The 22,384-nt window shown below is 43.4% G+C and overlaps 1 long non-coding RNA gene across 2 annotated transcripts in view; it reads right to left on the bottom strand.

Moving 5' to 3' along the window:
• LOC123374163 overlaps nt 1-7,218 on the bottom strand; it is a 75,043-nt gene extending 67,825 nt beyond the window's left edge. For both annotated transcript variants that reach the window (XR_006581019.1, XR_006581018.1), the window contains exon 1: nt 7,098-7,218. This is a non-coding gene — a long non-coding RNA (uncharacterized LOC123374163). The remainder of the gene's footprint in view (nt 1-7,097) is intronic.
• Between the last annotated feature and the right edge of the window lie 15,166 nt (nt 7,219-22,384).

Here is a 22,384-nt window from a genome sequence, read left to right as displayed (position 1 = left end):
CACACAGCACCAGGGACCCTTCCCCTGCAGAATGGATACATCATTGACAGACTCTGTGCTGTCTTCTCTGCAGGAACTGCTCCCTGCTAACACCCACTTGGGTGCAAACCACCCCTTCCCTAGCATCTGGAAAAGAAAATCTGTCTCTCTTCTTCCTCCGCTGCTTTACTTCTGCTAATATCCCTCCAAAAGAAATTGTAATTACTTGTGAGGTTACAGGATCCATCTGCAGATCAGTGTCCAAAAGTTAAAGTAGTAAATGATCTGCAGGTCAAGCTGCAATGAAATACTGTTTTTGTACTCAGCTCAACGTGTAGCAGCAGGCAGAAAAAGCTAACAGAACGTTAGGAACCATTAGGAAAGGGATAGATAATAAGGCAGTAAATATCAAAATGCCACTATAAAAATCCATGGTACATCCATGCAGGGGCGGCTCTAGGGATTTTGCCACACCAAGCACTGCAGGCAGGCTGCCTCCAGCGGTTTGCCTGCAGAGGGTCTGCTGGTCCCGCGGCTTTGGCGGACCTCCGAAGCCGCGGGACCAGCAGACCCTCTGCAGGCACGCCTGCGGGAGGTCCACCGAAGCCGCGGGACCAGCAGACCCTCCGCAGGCAAGCCGCTGGAAGCAGCCTGCCTGCCGGCCTCGCGGCGCCGGCAGAGCGCCCCCCCGCGACTTGCTGCTCCAAGCACGCGCTTAGCGTGCTGGGGCCTGGAGCCGCCCCTGCATCCATGCCTTGAATAGTGTGTGTAATTCTTGTCACCCCATCTCAAAAAAGATATATGAAAGTTGGAAAAGGTACAGCAAAGGGCAACAAATATGATGAGGGGGATGGAACAGCTTTCATATGAGGACAGATTCAAAGGACTGTTCAGCTTAGAAAAGAGACAACTGAGGGGGGATATGATAGAGGTCTAAATAACCATGAATGATGTAGAGAAAGTGAGTAAGGAATTGTTATTTATCCCTTCACATTGCACAAGAACTAGGGGTCACCCAATGAAATTAATAGGCAGAAGATTTAAAACAAACAAAAGGAAATACCTCTTTGCACAGTGCACTGTCACCCTGTGGAATTCATTGCCAGGGGATGTTGTGAAGGCCAAAAGTATAACTAGGTTAAAAAAAGAACGAGATAAATTCATGGGGAATAGGCCCATTAATGGCTATTAGCCAAGATGTTAGAGATGCAACCTCATGCTCTGGGTGACCCTAAACCTTTGACTTCCAGAAGGTGGTACTGGTTCACAGGGAATGGATCACTTTATAAATTGCTCTGTTCTGTTCATTCTGAAGCATCTGGCACCAGCCACTGCCAGAAGACAGAACGCTGGGCTAGATGGATCATTGTTCTGACCCAAAGAGGTCATTCTTATGATTTATGCAACCAGACCTGAGATACAAAATCTGGTGAAACTGAGATAGCCAAAAGAATAATTTTTTATAACACCAGCAACTTTTTGGTAATACATTATTAAAGTTGGGCACATTTTCAAACTTTAATTATGGAAGTGCTGTAAATCAGTATGGAACACATAATATAGTGTAGGCCCAAAATAGTCAGCTACTGTCACTAGACAGTAATATATTGTAATTTTAAATAGAACCTGGTTTACTGCTGAAAAATGGCTGTTTGATAGTTTGATGGGATTTTAATCAATTCAAGACGATTGATCTTAATCTTTGGAATATATTTTGTTTGCTTTACATAAAACAGTGAGCAATCTAAAGTATTAGTTACTTTGTTGAGTCTTTTGAAGCATAAAGTTCCCCATGCAGTTGTAGCTGTATTGAAGCTTAAAATATTTATACCTTTTTGTACTTCTTTGAAGTAAACATAACAAAGCAGCACATGTGAAACATAAGAGAAGTGTTGTGTAGTAGAATTTGTAACAACATAGTACAAATCTCATTGATTTAAAACAGAGATTGGTTCAGTAGAAAATCCTGTTCAGAATTAACCGTCAAGAACCAGGGACTCAATATGTACAGCAAGAAAAACACCAGAACTGTGGGTTAGTGATGAACAACATACGTGCTTTTGAGTTCTGTCTCCTTGTGTTTTGCATTTGAGAGGAAGTAAGCTGCTAGACTCAATCTAAAACTTGGAAAAGATTTTCCATCAGACCCAAATGTTCCTATTCAGGAAAAAGTAAACATACTAAATAGAAAGGCAAATGTAGCCATATATATCACTAATCAGAGGCTGTAATCCGACTGACTGTGCTGAGGGTGAATTTTCCATCAAGTCTGTAATGTTCAAGGTCAAGACAAACACAACCACCAAAAGGACAATTCCTAGGAATGGGAAGTTTAAGTCCCAGTGATTTTTCAAATTTAGAAATGCTATGCATTGTTTTTTAAAAGTATAGAAATGTATGGGAATATGATTCCTAAATATCACTCTCAGACTGATGTAGAAGTAAAAACTCTGGATTCAAATCTCTGTTTTTTTCCATCTCAAGCTCTCTTTCCTTTTCTCAAAAGGATTTTCACTGAATGCTGAAGACAGGAAAGAGGATTCTGAAGAATGAATCCATCCAAGTGTTTTGTAATGATTGATAAAAAGAAATCAAAAGAAAGTTCACAGAGAAAATTCAGTTAGTATTTGTTTCTTCGTATCCTTGGTGGTGCTATTTTATCTTCAATGGACAGACTTCTTTCCAGAAGCATGTTGTTAACTGCTCTAATTAATGCTTGTAGAACACTTAGATTATTTAAAGTTTTAGTTGCATTAAGTTATTGCAAAAAACAAATGATAAGCACTTTGAAAATCTGGCCACTTGTGTACACTTGTGTTTGTTTTCTTGAATAATTTAGCTTATTTAGCACATCTAGATTAGATGTATTAATTAACATCTATGGTGTAGGACCTTGTCTGCTGAGCTCTTTTGAAAATCCAGCCATGGGTGTTGCAATGGAAGCTGCTGGGTGCTGAATGCTTTTGAAACTTTGGTCTTTATTTAAAGTACCTAAATAGTAGCTGAGCTGTTTTGAAAAGTTAGTCTTGACTGTGCATGCTAAGTGTGACCAAGAGCAATTTCCTGGACAAATCTTATTGAATAAAGTTAAACTTTATTGAATTAGATTTAATACCTTTGGGCCCATTGTATTAAAATGCAATTGTTTGTGTTATTGTATGTAGCTTTTCTAGGAGACTGACTAATGTACACCTTGGGGGAATGATAGGAACTACCAAGACTTGTTTGGGACAATACATGTAAAGTGGGTTTCCTAAGACATACTTGGAAAGCTTTTACAAGCTACACCTGGGGAGAGAAACCCATTATCTACTGATTACTTGCTCTTGGAAACTTCAGATCAAAGACCTAAAACTGTATAATGGAGGGAATAACTTCTCATGAGGGTTCTAGTTCTGTGCTGAGGCTGTTATGAACTTGTGACCATAGGAGAGACCCCCTCTGAGGGGTTTGCAGGACTCTTTACCTGTCAGAGCCCAGGTGAGATTTTGGGTGATCTCTGGGAAGGTTGTGAGCAAGTGCATAGGTTCTCTCATATTGTTTTTAAGATGTTTTCTCTGATACTTTTATCCTAAGAATACAATTGCATAGAAAGTACTGTGTGGTATCTTAATTGTGGGCAGTTATGCAGTTGTTAGGACTTTGAAGAGAAAGCAAACAGGTCTGCTTAGGCAGTCTGTCTTTTGCTGGGAACAGCACAATAAAGGCATAATGGTTCAGCCTGGAGATACTCAACTCAGAAGGGGGAGGAGGGGGAATGCATGTCTTCTCCACCCAAGAGAGGCAACAGCATGGGGTGCTGGAAGCCTGACAGCTAGTGCCTTGCTGGTCTACTGTGAGGAAATACAAGTGTAGTTGCCCTGGATAATGACATTTTTTTTAAAATCAGACCTACAATGGCTTCTGAAAGTCTTCCTAATAGGATGGGGTGCCAGAGAACTCTGTACATTTGCCAAGTGAGCTGTGTCTTTTTTTCAGCCCTTTTTACTTTTGACAGTGAGCTTACAGACAAACTATACTTTCCTGCGAGCTGTATTTTTCTTTTGCATCTTAAAATGTGATTTTCGACCATGTCGATTTTAGCGCATGTGCTAATTGGTTCATCCTTGTCTTCTCCTATCCTCTGAGTGTGCTCTTCATACAGTCTTGCTTAGCAACCCTTCCTTTCAGCCATTCCTGAAGCCCCAGATCTAGAGGGATGAATGTCACTGATAAACCCTTCTTTAGTGTGTGCAGGGATGTACCTGAAACTTTGAGATTATGGTTCCTCATCAGATCATATCCTCAAAGAAAAGAGAGCTCAGATTCCACTCTTAGAATGAATGATTGAGAGAAAAGACCCACAGTCAAAAGGCAGATTTCTTTTAAAATTAGTAGACTCAAAGGCTGAGATGGCCAGGCCAGGAAGGCAGAATTTGTTTTACAAAGACAGATGAAGAGTATTTTTAAAATTGGAGATAAGCCCAGGAAGCTGTTGGCATTTGCAGTTGAATGTGATCTACAAATACACGCAGTATAGCTTATAAAAAATGGAAATTAACTCTAGGATTTTTTTCTGCTGCACATTAACTTGTTTAAGTATGATACCAGTCAGTTCTCTTCTGATTAAACCTTGTATTTTTTTATTGTTTTTTTTTGTCTGACAGTGACCTTCTTGTCTAGATGGAAGGCTAATTCTAACATTTAAATACAACAGATACAGAATAGGTGTCAAAAATTTAGGCCCTGAACTGAATGGATTCTCTTAATTTTGAGAAATTGACACTCATTTTGATCCAGATTGTTGCTATAAGTAATTCAAACTAGTATAATCCCTACTGCTATGAAAAATGTTACCCACAATAGCCACCAAAAGGCAAGGGAACAATCGTCAAATCCTCAGCTGGTGTAAATTCACTGATAGAGCTATGACAATTAACACCAACTGACGATTTAGACAAGTACATTTAATGCACATGGATTTTAAGGTTGTAATAGAATGCTAAATTGTATTATGCAGTTCAGCCATTAAGTGGCACTGTGTGTAATATACAGTACCTTATTTAAACGAACCTCAGCCATACTTGGCAGAGCATTAAAGGAGCTCATGATGAACACATCTGGTGTGTATGAGCAAGATCTCTAGCCAGTCCAGACCTGGTATAGGAACATGACAAAGCGTGTAGCTAAGTTACTCTCTAATAGAGTACACTGATACATTCTGCCATACAGTACACTGATACATTCTGATCACCGTAGGGTTTGTCTACACAAGGGAAAAGCCTGCAGTAGTTGATGTGTACTAAGTCCCCCTGTGGACGCTCCTAGAGTGCCTTTGTGCTCATTAGCTTATTGCACTTTGGAAGTGTATTAAGCTAAACCATGTGAGAGCACTCAGCTCACAAGAAGTGTGTCCACACGGAGAGTTAGTGCAGAATAGCTAGTACGTTTTAAATTCACACCCTAGCTCTCTGCACAATAACTCCGTGTAGACAAGCCATAGTTTGGTTTAGGAGAGCCAATCTATTGCTAATTTTCTCAAATTATTGTACTGGGACTTAGTGGAGTAGCTGTTTGAGTCCCCTCTCATGGCCAGGTGTCACTTTACAGTCACCCAGCCCCTGTTTGCCCCCTCTTGCAGGTCCCATAAGAACTCATTCAGTTCCAAGATAGGTCAAACAATACCCTCCCGATGGTCCAATTTATTGAGTCCTCGGGTACACAAGTTCAGGGTCTCTTTCCTGGAAGTCCAAATATGAAAGTCTTTCAAATAGAACACAAACTCAGAGTCTTCATCCCAGTTTCAGCTGGGTACAGTCCCTCCTTTCTGAGGGTTGGTCAGTCTTTCTGCTTCCCAGCATCTCCTGCCTGGAGTTTGCCCTTCTCCTCAGGCTCTCTCAGCTGGTACCTGGGCCCTAATGGGGCCTTCTTACTACTCCCTGCAGTGTCTACAGACATAGTTGCAGTCTCCTGGGCTTTTTATACTGGAATCACTTGATTCCCTCCGTTGGGGCTTGTTCTGTAATCAGGGTTATTTTAGTCCCAGGCTCTCCCCTGTTACATGGGATATTACAACTGAGTCCAATCTCTTCACAATAATTTTATACCCACATAACTCCAGTCTTTTCTCCTGATTTACACCCATGAAAGTGAGACCAGAATCAGGCTCATAGTCTGATTTTCATTGTACCCAGATTTAGAGGGCTCAATCTATTTCCCACTGAAGGCAACAGGACTTTCCAGATGGTTCCAGAGTCTCCACGCTGTCCCAATTTCTGCAACTTTGATGAAAACAAGATGGTTTAAACCTAACCCAGATTAAGTGGAGGTGAAGCAGATTGGCTGGGAGAAGTACTGTGAGGAATGGGTAGAATCTATAACTGCTCCTTCAGCTGAGGGTGTTTGCCCACCTACTGTCTAAGCAATTTGCAGCCTCAAGGTCTTAGACTCATCAATGCTCCTAGATTCCCAAACTTCATTAGCTTCCAGATATGCCTTTTTTTCCATCTGGTGTTGGCCAGGAGATTACATCCTTTCCAATCAGATGTGGCCCTCACCACCATCATCCTCACTTTTGTTACCTCTGTGCTGGGAAACTACAACACAGTCCACATACATAGGATAACCTTGCAGACCTGTCAGAAGCTTCAGCTAGTATACCTATTGTCTGCACTCAGCAATGGCTGCCATTCAACTTCTGGTTACATCCAAATACTGCTTACTGTCTGCAGGGTACTAATAGAATGTGCCTGTCAGATCACAAGCACTGTGTGCATTCGTCAGGAATACTTCTGCTCTCAGGGCACAAAGAGGTGCTCATGGAGTTGCTGACACTGTTTCTGGGCAGAGAACCACTCGCCACTGGCATTTGTTCCCATCAGAAATTTCTCCAAGCCCAAACATGGTTATACTCAGAATAAATTGCAATATACATCCTCACTCTTTGCTAAATGTGTATGCTGCCATCCGTGGCAGTTAGTTTTCTGGGTATTCTCCATCTCTGCCCTGTCACTGTGCTGGAGTGGAGTGGAGTGTGTTTGCTAGTTATATTTACTTGTTGTTAATTGAACCCTATTTAAAATCATATCACAGTGATGGCCATACTGTAAATGCTTGCAATAATGCAAATTAGAGATTACCTAAAATGTGTGGTCTGATCAGATACAGAAAGGAGATTTGATCAAGTATGAAGGTTTCAGTTTAATGTTCTGTGGCAGCCTTCTCCACTTCAGCTGTTGCCTTCTATTGGAGTCCCGTTGCTGAGGTATGCTTTAACTATGAAATGAGGCTTTATTAGTAATGCTCAAAGAAAAAGAATTGACAGGTTGACAAACAAATATGTTTAAAATAGTGTAGCCCCTGCAGTAACTGAGCAAAGAACTTACCACAACTCCATCAGAATCTATGGTAGAGTACTTAGAAAGCTTGAGGGCTTACAATGCAAAAACTGCATTCTGATCTTGACTCCAGGGCTGAAGACCTAGTTGTCAATTAGGTCAGGGAAGTGAAGTGGGAGCCCTCTCCAATTATCACCGTACTCAACTATCTTCTTTAGCCTCTATAAACCCCAGCCTCCAGAATTCCCCACCAATGTGAATATAAACATGGTCTCTTCCAATTCTGCCTCCTTTCCACCCTGTCCAAGTTAACCCCTGCCTTCTGAACATCACCCTACTGCTGCTCCGGGCCCTCCTCCTAAGAGTAATTCCTTATTACATTGTGCTTAATATCTGGGGGTAGGTGCGGTGACAAGGTGTTCTAGCCACATTTGCCATAGGCAGTGGCTAATCAGAGAAGAGGGATTTGCATAGTCACTCTATGGTTATTGAACAATAAATCAGTCATCATGCAAATAATCCCTTTGCTAAAGTGTAGGGAATTAAGATAAAGGCATAATTCAGGCACAGTAGCTGTGCAGCATCCTTGTTCTCTAGCAGCCTGAGACCATTTCATTTCAATATAATTTAGTGACTCTCTTTGAACAATGTTCTCATTAAATATCTTGTAACTGCTGTACCAAAAAGCTTAGATTTGTAATATCTTGGACTGTGCTCATGATGAGCTAAAAATGAGCTATTGGTAAACATGAATCAGTATATAGTCACAAATGAAAATGATAGGTTTGTGGGCATTTTTACAATGATCATAATCAAAACCCTGGCTTAAATATGGGACATTGTGTACTCCGCATCATAACTGTTGCCTTGGAAACAAGCACATGATGCAAAATGCTAGTGGAGCATGCGCAGTGAGTGAATAAGTAAGGTTCATTTTTCTTCCTTTGTTTTGAAATCTCTTTTAGGTTTCCTGTTGTAGCCACAACTGAGACAAATGCTTTATCTGTGTCATATGTAAAAGCATGGTACAGGAGACTGGTCATGTTGGGTATTGGGCCTGCTAAAACCTAGATAAATAAAGAACAAAACAATTTGCACTCTGTTTCTGTGGGAAAGTTCAGCCTCCCAGCACAGACACTTCTAAAAGTCTCAGTAAGGTAATTTCTTCTGTTTAGGGGGGGAAATTAGCCAAACTACAAATCACAATAGCAAGTTCTCATCTATCGAAATAGTCAAACAAGATGTTTTGGTCTTTTGACGCCTCTTGTGCGTTGCTTTTTTTCTCTTGCTGGTAAGTATCAGTGTCCTGATTGTTTTCTCTCCTCTAGTTAAAATAGACGAACACTTGAAGGATAATCCACAGAAAAAGATAATTGCATTGCTCAATTTTGCTTTTTTGTAGTATGGTTTAAAACATGAAAAGAAATGACTGGTTAAGATACAAAAGAATTCTTCCGCTGATCACTATGCTGCAGCTCTGCTGGTTGGCATTTGCATGCAACAGTGTGTCTAGAATGCATGATGAGTCCTTCACAGACTCCCACAGCCTGGTGGAGTTTAAAGCTGAATATATTCAAGGCCATACCCAATCTGATCTCCCTAAAGAATAAGACCTCTGTTGCAGCTGACTTGAATCATGCTGGTTTCTCTCTGCTAAATTGTGGTAGAGATAATTGACAGTCCTTTAAAAATAGCCAAAGCTGGAGCTGATTTTATATATAAATAAAGAGATTGATTCTGAAGTTACATTGCGATAGGGTCTTTAAGGACAATGTTTGCTAATCTTCAATTTTTAATTGTTCTAATGAGATTACTATATCTATAATTCTTATTGGGACGGACTGGATGTGGGAATGACATGGGAAACTAAGAAAGTAGTCTTTAAAAAAGGAATCTGTTTCACTTAAGAAGTCTCCCTTTTCTGGCATGGTTTGCTTTTTGTTATTTTGCTCTTCCTTAGAGCTTAGGCACATGCTTTCCAACTACTCACAGTGTGCACAGCTTTATAAATCATCTAGGAGTCAGAATGAAAATAACTAGAGAGAACTCTTTGTGCCTTTTTTCCTATCCCTGTTAGCCAGCCCATGGAGGCTTTCACATGCAAAAGCCTTTAAAAGCACACCGACAAAGAGGTAAATAGAATTGTGTAATATCTGCAAAAGGAGAAGCTGCCCTAAGAAAAGTGTTACAAGAAGATTATGGGAGTCTGTGACAACACATCAGATGTCCATCAATTCACTTACTTCACAAGGGTCTCTGTTTTTATGACAGACGCCACAGTTACTGCTATTCTTTACAGTACATCATGTTCAAGTAAATAGTGTGTATTAGTGATTACCATGAGCTGCTAACATAAGTAGCATTTATTTCCTACATCATCTCTTTTGAGATGGCTTTGGTGGTGTCTTACCCTCAAGTCCCACACTGCTGGAGTGGCCAGATGGGCGGAGTAGCTTGGCTGTTTGCTTGGAAAATGCCTGAGACATCTCCACTTTCCATGTAGTGATGGACAGGGGAAGATGGTTACATATTATCAATGGTGCCCTCCCCTCCAGGCTCCTAGCTGAAATACTGGCAGTCATTTTGAATTCATTATTTCTCTTGGGATGTTGGTCTATATAAACATGTATGAAGGGTCACGGTCCAGCTTAAGTAGCAGTGGTGTATCTTCTGCCTCAAAGGAAGAGCTGCTAAAAGTCTCCATTACACCGGTCCATTCATTTAGGGCAAGACTGTTCTATTAAGGCACAGCTGAGCCACCCAGAAAATGAACCAGGAAAACTTTGTGCTGCAGGGAGACCCAGGCCCTCCTGATGCTCCCCAGCACATAGACCATATGCTCTCTGCCACTCCTTGAGTATGCAGTCTCTTTTGCAGCTGGCCATCTCCATAGGTAGGCGCATGAGGGAACAGGAGGGGCCAGGCTTTCTCCCTGTCTTTGCCTCTTTTGGTGTGGTAGTCTCTGTGCTCAGGCACTGATCCCTGCACAGGAGGCACAGGAGAGGAGATTCCATGTGCCCTTCTTCCCCTGTGATCAAGGCCTGGACTTGAGGCTGTCCTTTAGGAGTCACTTCTTTAAATTCAAACCATGTAGGAAGGCCATGGGTCTCAGGCTCACTGCACTTTCCAAGGCAAATACAGTTTCCTCTGTTTTCATCTCCTGAATGGAAGTTTTCATTGTCCTGTAAGGCTATGTTGTTTCCACCATAATAACCTGTAGTCTTGTTTAGGGGAACTTTTTACAGATTACCAATAGCTTTTACAGATTATCAATCTAGTGCTAGTTTTTGATCTGATTCCTCCCCTGAGGATGCTGAACTTTGTTATACTGTGATGACTGCTAGTAAGTGGGTTCAACTAGATCTACTTATTGAAATCCCTCTTGTGTGCTACTAAGGATGGAGTCAGGAATAGCCTCTCCTCTTGCTTGCTCCAGAGCTAGCTGTTCCAAGGAAGACACATTTAGACACACAGCCTCTCTAAGCCTTCCCACATTGTGACACCTGACCAGTTTATATGTAGGTAGCTGAGCCAATAACCATTGGACTTAGTGGTTGCCTTTTTGATCTCCCTGAATACTACTTTATCTTATGACTCAGTATTTGTCTCTATATGTATTCTACTGTAGGGCTCTCTCCACTCAGAAATTTAACACATTAGTTTGGATGGAACCTTGTAGGAGCGATGCTACTTCCTGTTGTGTATTTGGTTGTCATGGTTTTTGTTGCTATGGCAACTGAGTTAGATTATTATGGGTTAGCTCAGCCAGCTTCAGCCGGCTGAGTGAGCTCTCTGAGTCTGTAAATAAAATGGTGGTTTTGTTAGCTGCCTGCTCTCTGGCCTCAAGTGATTTCTTCCTAAACCAGCTGCCCCCAAGGATATAACAAGTGGCGACGAGGATGGGATTCCGGTGCTGCTCCAGTAATAGAAGGAAAGTAGAAGTCAAGGAAAAGAACAAACAAACAAAAAAGCTGCTTGTTTGCACTGACTGTGAAAGTGAAACTAAAATCATGGCTACTCTGACCAGGCCACTGGAACCTTTTGATGAGAATATAGAGCAATGGCATGTGTATACTGAACGTTTTGAGCTTTTTTTATTGCAAATGACATTACAGAAGCGAAGAAGGTGCCAATATTCTTAAGTGTTGTAGGGGCTAAAACCTACTCCCTGCTACGCAGCTTACTACACCCTATTAAGCCAGCAACTAAATCTTACAGTGACATTGTGGAAATCCTGGGGTCCCATTTTTCCCCAAAACCACTGGAAGAAATGAAGAGGATCACTTAAAGAATTTAGAGGCTACCCTACAAAGACTGGAAGAGTATGGCCTACGAGTTCGCAAAGACAAGTGTGAATTCTTCAAGCCCTCTGTTGAATATTTGGGACACATTGAGTGTGCCTGTAAACAAAAGAAAAAGAGGCCTGTGGTCTGGCTGAAAAAAGAGGAACCTTGCATATCCTAGAGCAGACCCAGGATGATCAAGGAGACACCTCATCGCAAGAGGAAGTGCCACTGCATGTTTTGTCTTTGGCAGTGGGCTCACATGAATACTGGGTAACCCCGTTATTGGATGGCAAACGTATACGCATGGAACTGGACACCGGTGCAGCCGTCTCACTGATCTCCGAGACTGTGTATAAAGAAAAGCTACAGCATCTTCCGCTTAAGGCAACAAAAACTGTTCTGAAGACGTATACGGGAGAAGCTGTGCCTATGCTGGGCACTATTGATGTTAAGGTGGAGCTCAATGGACAGGTGGCTAAATTGCCACTGTTTGTGGTGAGAGGTAACTACCCAGCCTTAATGGGTAGGTCTTGGCTTGGGAAGATTCAACTGAACTGGGCAGAAGTGCACCGGATGACTAAAGAAGAAACCAGTCTAACCCCTATACTAAGGAAACATGCTGCTGTTTTTGGAGATGATTTGGGAAGTATGAAGGGAATCACTGTGACATTGAACATTAAACCTGACAGTCCACCAAAATATCTGAAAGCCCGAACTGTGCCATATGCCATCAGGCCAAAAGTTGAAGCAGACCTGGAGCGCCTGGTCACCAATGGAGTCCTAATACCAGTTACCCATAGCTCATGGGCCACTCCTATCGTTCCAATAGTGAAGAAAGATGGCTCTCTCCGGATTTGCGGTGATTTTAAAGTCACTGTCAAACCAGTGTTGTGTGCAGAGCAATACCTGCTTCCCCGCATCGATGACCTCTTCGCAGGCCTGGCTGGGGGACAAAAGTTCAGTAAGATTGATCTGAGTCAAGCATATTTACAGATGCACGTCGATGAAAAGTCCCAAGAGCTGTTGACTATTGTGACTCATAAGGGGCTTTATCGATACTGCCGCCTACCCTTCGGAATAACATCTGCTCCCGCCCTGTTCCAGAGGGCTATGGACCAGATCTTGTGTGGCTTGTCAGGAGTTCAGTGCTATTTGGATGATATTCTGGTCACTGTGGAATAGTGCGCATGAAGGAAATTGCACAAAGCTATTTTTGGTGGCCTGGATTGGACAGTGCTATTGAAGAGAAGGCAAAAGCTTGTATGTCATGTCAGGGTGTGAGGAATGCACCCCGGTGGGCACCCCTACACCCATGGGACTGGCCTGAAAACCCGTGGCAACGTATTCACGTTGACTTTGCTGGCCCCCTTGAAGGAAGCATGTTCTTGGTGGCAATAGATGCCCATTCTAAATGGCCAGAAGTCTCTATAATGCAGTCCACTTCTGCAGAGAGTACTATCCAAAAACTACGAGGACTCTTTAGTCGTTTTGGTCTGCCAGAACAACTTGTAAGCGACAACGGACCGCAGTTCATTTCTCAGGAGTTTCAAAATTTTATGAAGGCAAATGGGATACACCACATCACGTCAGCACCATATCATCCGTCCACCAACGGATTAGCTGAAAGATTTGTGCAGACAATGAAAAACGCTTTGAAATCAGCAAGGGGACAACACTCCATTCAAAAGCGTCTGGATACCTTCTTACTTTCCTACAGAAACACACCTCATGCTACGACCCAGGCATCCCCAGCCTTTCTAATGTTGGGACGACAGCTGCGCACTTGCTTTGATCTGCTGAAACCTTCTGAACCCCGACAAACTGTGCAACATCAGCAGCAATATCAAGTCATCAGACGGGCACTCAGAGCAAAAGACCGAACCTTTAGCCTGAGACAGCCAGTTTTGGCTCGGAATTATACTTCCCGGCCACAGTCATTACTCAAACAGGACCTGTTTCCTACACAGTCCGGACTGCAGAGAATTCTACCTGGCAGCAACATGTAGATCAGCTGTTGCCAGGTCATGCCAGTCCTCAGGACCCATCTGCAGTTGAGGGGTCTGACTTCACCTCTTCTGGTGAGGCACCGAATCACGAGTCACCTGTTCCTGACTGTTCTCCTCCATTACTGCCGGCGGCTGAGATACCCCTTTGCCCAGCACGAGCTGATACCACCTCCTCACCCGTTCGTGCTGCGGACCCTGAGCCCCTAGTGCTTTCGGGTGCAATAACACCAGAAGTTCGCCGTAATCCACCTAGAGACAGAAGGCCTCCTCATCGGCTGGATCTTTAGCTAGGGCGAACCCACGGTTATGGGGCAAAATAATCCCCAGGGTTTAGCCGGGAATGGAGGCAGTCTACCCTCCTTCTCTAGTCTAGTGTGTGTTTTATTTAGGGGATGTTCTTATTAGGGGGGGAGGAATATGTTGTGTATTTGGTTGTCATGGTTTTTGTTGCTATGGCAACTGAGTTAGATTATTATGGGTTAGCTCAGCCAGCTTCAGCCGGCTGAGTGAGCTCTCTGAGTCTGTAAATAAAATGGTGGTTTTGTTAGCTGTCTGCTCTCTGGCCTCAACTGATTTCTTCCTAAACTGGCTGCCCCCAAGGATATAACACTTCCCATGTCTTTAAGTCCTAATATGACCTTCCAGGTGTTACAGTATCCCAAATGGACAATGTACCCCATGGCTTTTAATACTGACACGGGAACATGATTGTTTTTGTGCTTATATCTGTGGTTGAATATGTGATTCTGATTTTATTTGATTGAGCTGTAGTGTAGTCAGCAACCCCTTCCAGGATTTAGACAGACCCTGGCTCTGAATCAACAGTGCCTTACACCTTGTGTAGTCAATTACATCACTAAGTGGGTGTAACTTGCTACCCAATCGGAACTCTCTGCTCTCGCAGATGGTAGCATTTTACACTCTGTTTGCATAGGTGTCAGCGACTCCCCAAGCCCCCTTGTGTGGTAACGTCAGGCAGCAGGTCCTGTGCTTAATTGGCCACGGAGCTAGCAAGAATCATGATACAGTTGCCTTGTTTACATCCCCCTTGATCTTCACCACAGCTATGTCCTGGTTCACCATCCCTATTTTCCTTCCCTGTATCATACCTAGTTCTTCAGACAGACACAAGGCTGCTTGGGGTGGGGCAAGTGGGGCAATTTGCCCCAGGCCCGGGCCCTGCAGGGGCCCCCACAAGAATATAGAATTCTATAGTATTGCAACTTTTTTTTATGGAAGGGGCCCCCAAAATTGCTTTGCCCCAGGCCCCCTGAATCCTCTGGATGGCCCTGGACAGACAAGGGTGTATGTGTGTAGGTGAGGTAATATCTTTTATTGGACCAACTTCTATTGGTGAAAGAGGCAAACTTCTGAGCTGCACAGTTTTGTCACGGTTATAAACAGAGAGCCAAGCCCTGCAAGAGTGGGAAAATAGAACAATAGAGATTGGACATAAGGTGCTGAATGAGCCATAAAGAACAGCAATTATCCAAATATAATTAAGCCTGCTAATTCTCAGTGGAACCCAGGGCCATCTGGTATACTGTAGATCACGGCAGAAACTCCAACAGGTGAATGTATGCTGGGGGAGGAGGCTGCAGCAGCGAAAAGCCATCATAACTCTTCTACCCCACGTGTGCCTGCCAGATGGGTCAGCTGTGCCTCTAAAGTGGCAGACAACATGCTGAGAAGAGGAGTAGTCAATGCAAGTAGGGGGATGTGGAGTGGGATTTTCAGACTCATTTAAGGGACTTAGAAGCACACGTCCCATTGGCTTTCAATGTGAATTGTGCTCCCAAGTTACTTAAGTGCTTTTCAAAATCCCACCCATGATGATTCAGAACATTTGCTGGCAGAGCTCCTATGGAGCCAACAGGCCTCTGCTGGCCAAATCCCAGGGAGAATGCATGCAGCAGCACCAGGGTAAATCCCCCAATGGAGAGCAGTTTAGAGGGAATCTAGCCCTATGTCTATTAATCACAAGTAAGAGGGAACAGTCTTAAGGTCACTCTGAAAGCTGGATTTCTTATGCGGGAATAGAAAGCTCTCCTACTACACTCCAGAATCAGCAAAAGAGCTTTGAGAACACGATTAGCTTGGACCAAAGGTGCTCTTTAAATTCTGGTTGCCACTTCATCTGCAGCAGGTTGTTCTTGCCAGCGCAAGTGAAAAAATTTGAAAATGTAATGTTCAAATGCAGCGAACAACTCCCTGCCTGCCATGCATGAATTAAATATTACAAGAAGGCAAAGTTAACTAAGAGTTTTAACTACGTTCTTCACTGGGAAGAAAATCATAGAATGCAGTGCTTAGAGGCCTAATCTAAAAGTCCTCCAGGCTCTTGGCATAAGCACAAGGTAAATGTGAATGGGAGGCAGCTTTAGAATGAGACAATTTCCATTTTTCCCCTTCCCCACTCCTCCTTGGGTCATCTGTCTGGAGGGGAAATTGCTTGGTTCAAATGTCAGTACAATAACTTCCACCAGTATAAATAAGACCTTTTTATTTCATCTTCTCTGTGCAATTCTACACTGGTTATGTAATACTCACACTGTACTGACACATGCTGCCTGAAATAATTAGTTTGCATTATAATAGTTTCTGTTCTAGTCAATAATTAAAAGCACTGAATCCTAAAAGCATGTGCACATATCCCCATATTTTTACTAAAAAGTTTCTTCTACTCCTGGATCAAGAAACTTCAGGAAAAAAGTTGTAAACAAATCAATTATTAAGAAAAAATAAACCTGATGTTCAAGATTTTCAAAAGTGACTAATGATTTTGGGGGCCTAAGTTTTTTGAGTACATCTTAAAAGAACCCGCTTCTCAGAAAATGCTGAGCATCTGACCATAGGCCCCTTTAAACACCTCAAACTGGGCACCCAAAAATCACTAGTCACTTTTGAAAAATGTATGTTAGCATGTCATAGGCATAGAACATTTTAAAGGGAGTAAATTTTAATTCAAGGCTAACCTTTCAAAGGACACAATCACCTGAGGATTGAATTCAAAATTAAGGTTCCATAAACAACAGCATCTGTAACTCTAAATCCCTTCTCACCAGGTTGTGGGACTGTGAAAACTCAGGGATAGAGGCATATTTATTTATTTAACTTCTAGAGCATCTGCAGCATTAAACCCTTTAATTAGAAACAACCCCCTCCACCCAAAACAAAACCCTACACTAAACATTTGCTCTAATGCCAAACAAAACAAATTACTCTTGCGTTATTCTCTGGGAGATGTTAGGGTCAGGTTCCAAGAAGCTGCCAGGTGGATTAAATTCCAAAGATGGGGCCCTCAAGTGGAAGGACCCTTCTACTGGATATGGAGTGTTAACAGGTAAGTCTTTATTGAAAAGCTTTTCCCAGCCAATCTTAACAGCTGCTAAGGGGTACATGGCAAGAAGCAGCCTTTCAGATTATTCAGGTCTCAGTGTATTCAGCATTTATAAAAATTATTACCAGCATCTTGAAATCCCAATGGAAATAGATAGGCATACAGGGCAAACCTGAGTGCACATGCTGTGTTCATGCTGGCATGCACTGCTTTATTAAGGAGGGAGGCAGTGGCAGAGTTCAGAGTTAACTCTAATTAGAGCACATGGCAGTAATCAAACCTGGAATTAACCAAGATGGATATGATGGTGCAGTATTCACGCCCGAAAGGAATGGCTGCCCTCTGAAAGATATCATGTGATCTGGGAATCCAGGAGCATTGCTAAATCCAATGGGAATCTGAGACTGCAAGTCATTTTAAGAAAAATTGAGTATGAAAATTCCATAGATGGTGCAGACATGATGTCTGCTCACTCCTCAGTAGTCCCCCCTGCCAACAGTTATGTCATTCTTATCCATGGTAAGATGCAGCCATGCACATTCACTCAGATCCTTTGAGAGTAATGAGGCTAGAATCTGTGTTTGGTAAACAGGAGATGGAGAACTGTGCTGAGCTGGCCAAGACCTGGAATTTCTGGTTCATTTGGAAAGTCCCACCAAAATTGTTTCAGAAACACCTACACTTTCTCTGTCTCTGTGTTCGCAGTATTTTAGGGACAGATCTCCCCTACATTCTGAAAATCCGGTATGACAGCCTTTGTGTGACTGCATGACGTCATGTGTTTTGTGAACTGGGTAATGCTGCCTCAGGTAATGGGATCCACCACAATACAATCTGGGGTGAAATGTGCAAGACAACAGTACATTATAAACTGATTTACTGCAGGCTAACAGGAAACCTTTCCATGGAAAAGCTCTGGTAGCACTCTGAAGTGTGATGGCATTTTGCAAAGTATGAGAATTTGCACCACTAAAACCTCAGAATACTAAAGAGTGTCTACATTGTTTGATACAGTGGTGCAAGTCTCCACATGCTTCTGCAGACGACACTGCTGCTAGTATTGAATTTGCATGGGGCAGTAATTAGAGATGGGTGAATGTCACAATGAATGGAAACTCAATTTAAGAAGCTTCCATATGTTTGGATGCAAAAATTTTATCTAAAGCTACCAGAAATTATAGGTAGCTCCTTCCCTAATCTTTGCTCAATCCACCTGCTGTCTTCTTCACTTGAGGAGGAATGGTCTGCTACACTCTTCCAGCCTTGTTTACATACCCTGCTGGGAAGCTGAGCCTGATGATCTCATTTCGTTAAAGTTTAAAAGGCACAATGTGCATACCAAGAGATGGTAAAAGGCAAAAGCATGTGAGAGACCATCCTGTGAGATTAGCATTTGTTGCAAGAGGAGTGTGATCTCTTGAGGCAGTTTGGAAAGCTTTAGGAAAGGCTTTTTTCCTCTAATTTACAATGCATTCTGGAGCATAATTTGTCTCAAAGCTTAAAGAAATGTTTAAGTATAAAAGAGAGGAGATCAACAGGCTCATTGTAGTGGTTATTGTTGGGTCCCTCAGGATAGGAGCAAACTTGGATGGGAGAGAAGAGGGCATCGTTGTTCTGTTCCTTAGTGAATATTAGAAGTTGAACTACCCACCTACTCTGCAAGATTTGTCCTCAAATGGTGCCGAGTAGCTGAATGAGTGTGGTGTTTGAAGGGTGAATGAAATTGTGGATCACTTTTTATTTTCTGCGCGTTGGTTCTCGATCTAAGGAATATTCCCCATATGTTAAATTAACATACTGTACCTTTCCTCGCACTTAAAAAACAAATGAAAACAAAACCCATCTTTCCCTGTTTAAGGGCTTATCTTCTACTGGTAAGTATTTACTAGAGGAACTATGAAGTTTCAGGCAATATGATGTTTCTTAATATAGACTTGCCTTCACACCCATATTCCTTATTTATCTGTTGATTAGTTGGGCACAGGTCATTAATATCTTATTCAGGTATAACAAAAATCACAAATCAAGGATTAGAAGTTAGGGAAATTTATGAAAAGATGCAACATGATGGAACAGGAGGAATATAAACGTGTATGTCACCTTTTGTGGGCTCACATTCCATTCTTCTAACATATTTTTGCCACGCAATCCATTACATTTCAAGTATGTTGAACTGACGTCTCCCCTAATTTAGCTTTAGAACTCTCCACTCCACTTACTTTCTAACAACCTGTTCTACTTCAGGCATTCTGAACCAAATACCTTGTGTACTTAGTGACATCAAGCAGGCATGCTATGCAAAGCTGATGTTACTTAGCCCTGGTCTACACTATGAGTTTAGGTTGAATTTAGCAGCCTTAGACCAATTTAACCCTGCACCCATCCACACGACTAAGCCATTTTTGTCTACTTAAAGGGCGCTTAAAATCGATTTCTGTACTCCTCCCCGATGAGGGGATTAGTGCTGAAATTGACATCGCCGGGTCAAATTTGGGGTAGTGTGGACACAATTCAACGGTATTGGCTTCAGGGAGCTATCCCAGAGTGCTCCATTGTGACCGCTCTGGATAGTACTTTCAACTCAAATGCACTGGCCAGGTACACAGGTACACAGAAAAAGCCCCAGGAACTTTTGAATTTCATTTCCTGTTTGCTCAGTGTGGCAAACTGATCAGCACAGATGACCATGCAGATCTCATCAGCAGAGGTGTACCAGAATCACAAAAGAGCTCCTGCATGGACCGAACGGAGGTACTGGATCTGATCGCTGTATGGGGAGATGAATCTGTGCTATCCAAACTCCGTTCCAAACACGTAATGCCAAAATATTTGAAAAAATCTCCAAGGGCATGAAGGACAGAGGCTATAACAGGCACCTGCAGCAGTGCCTCATGAAACTTAAGGAGATGAGGCAAGCCTATCAAAAAACCAAAGAGGCAAACTGCCGCTCCGGGTCAGACCCCCAGATATGCCACTTCTATGACGAGTGGCATGCAATTCTAGGGGGTGCCCCCACCACTACCCCACCCCTGTTCATGGACTCCTGCAAGGGGGGAGTCTCACGCAACAGGGATGAGGATTTTGGGGACGAGGATGATAGCGCATAGCAAGCAAGTGGAGAAACTGTTCTCCCTGACAGCCAGGAACTGTTTATTACCCTGGAGCCAATATCCTCCCAACCCTCCCAAGTCGGGCTCCCAGACCTTGAATGCAGAGAAGGGACCTCTGGTGAGTGTACCTTTGTAATATAATACATGGTTTAAAAGCAAGCGTGTTTAATCCTTAATTTGCCCTAAAGACTTAAAGAAGCCAAAAGACTGTGGCTTACCATGGTTGCCTGCAAGCTGAATTCTGTTGCCCAGCCCTGCATGTGTGATCTCTCTCACCAAATCGGCAGGCCCTCAATATAAGAGGCAAAAGGCGACTTATTACTCTAAGATGTGTCTTTTTAAATACTATTCTCCCTTTTTTTCCCCCTACAGCAGCTGCAAATGTTTCAACGTTCCCCCTATCATCTCCGTCCCAGAGGCTAGCGCAGATAAGAAGGTGAAGAAAATGCACTTGTGATGAAATGTTTTCTGAGCTCATGCACTGAAAGAGCTCAGCAAAATGCATGGAGGCAGACAATGTCAGAGTCCAGGAAAGCACAAAACAAATGTGAGGACAGATGGCTGGAGCAAGAGGAGAGGTGGTGGCAGCGTGATGAGGCAGGAAGCAATGCTGAGGCTACTGGAGGATCAAACTGATATGCTCCGGCATATAGTTGAGCTGCAGAAAAGGCAGCAGGAGCACAGACTGCTGCTTCAGCCCGTGTAACCGACCGCCCTCCTCCCCAAGTTCCATAGCCTCCTAACCCAGATGCCCAAGAACGTGGGGAGGGGGGCTCCGGGCACCCAACCACTCCACCCCAGAGGATTGCCCAAGCAACAGAAGGCTGGCATTCAATAAGTTTTGAAGTGCAGTGTGGCCCTGTCCTTCCCTCCTACCCTTCTTCCTCCACCCCACCCGGTGCTTCCCTCCTCTTCCACCCGTCCCGGGCTACCTTGGCAGTTATCCCCCTATTTGAGTGATGAATTAATAAAGAATGCATGAATGTGAAGCAACAATGACTTTATTGCCTCTGCAAGTGGTGATCGAAGGGGGGAGGGGAGGGCGGTTGGCTTACAGGGAAGTAGAGTGAACGAAGGGGGTGGGTTTTTATCAAGGAGAAACAAACAGAACTTTCATACAGTAGTCTGGCCACTCATTAAACTGGTTTTTAAAGCTTCTCTGATACACAGCGTTCCCTGCTGTGCTCTTCTAACTGCCCTGGTGTCTGGCTGCACGTAATCAGTTGCCAGGTGATTTGCCTCAACCTCCCACCCTGCCATAAACGTCTCTCCCTTACTCTCACAGAGATTGTGGAGCGCACAGCAAGCAGTAATAACTATAGGAATATTGATTTTGCTGAGGTCTAACTAGTCAGTAAACTTTGCCAGCGTGCTTTTAAATGTTCAAATGCACATTCTACCACCATTCTGAACTTGCTTAGCCTATAGTTGAACAGCTCCTGACTACTGTCCAGGGTGCCTGTGTATGGCTTCATGAGCCATGGCATTAAGGGGTAGGCTGGGTCCCCAAGAATAACTATAGGCATTTCAACATCCCCAGTGGTTATTTTCTGGTCTGGAAAGTAAGTCCCTTGCTGCAGCCATTCATACAGACCAGAGTTCCTGAAGATGCGAGCATCATGTGCCTTTCCCAGCCATTCCACGTTGATGTTGGTGAAATGTCCCTTGTGATCCACCCTTGCAGCACCATTGAAAAGTACCCCTTTCAGTTTATGTACTGGCTGTCTTGGTGCTCCAGTCCCAAGATAGGGATATGCATTCCGTCTATCGCCCCACCACAGTTAGGGAATCCCATTGCAGCAAAGCCATCCAATATGGCCTGTGCATTTCCCAGAGTCACTACCCTTGATAGCAGCAGCTCAGTGATTGCGTTGGCTACTTGAATCACAACAGCCCCCACGGTAGATTTGTCCACTCCAAATTGATTCCCAACTGACCCATAGCTGTCTGGCGTTGCAAGCTTCCAGAGGGCTATTGCCACTCACTTGTGAACTGTGAGGGCTGCTCTCATCTTGGTATTCTTGCGCTTCAGGGCAGGGGAAAGCAAATCACAAAGTTCCATGAAAGTGCCCTTACACATGCGAAAGTTTTGCAGCCACTGGGATTCATCCCAGACCTGCAACATTATGCGATCCCACCAGTCTGTGCTTGTTTCCCGGGCCCAGAATCGGCATTCGACAGCATGAACCTGTCCCATTACCACCATGATGTCCACATTGCCAGGGCCTGTGCTTTGAGAGAAGTCTATGTCCATATCCTCATCACTCTTGTCACTGCGCTGCTGTCACCTCCTTGCCTGCTTTTGCAGGTTCTGGTTCTGTATATACTGCAGGATAATGCGTGCGGT

Source organism: Mauremys mutica, chromosome 7, assembly GCF_020497125.1.
Source record: "Mauremys mutica isolate MM-2020 ecotype Southern chromosome 7, ASM2049712v1, whole genome shotgun sequence".
Lineage (NCBI taxonomy): Eukaryota > Metazoa > Chordata > Testudines > Geoemydidae > Mauremys > Mauremys mutica.
This window is presented reverse-complemented; position numbering and strand designations above follow the sequence as displayed.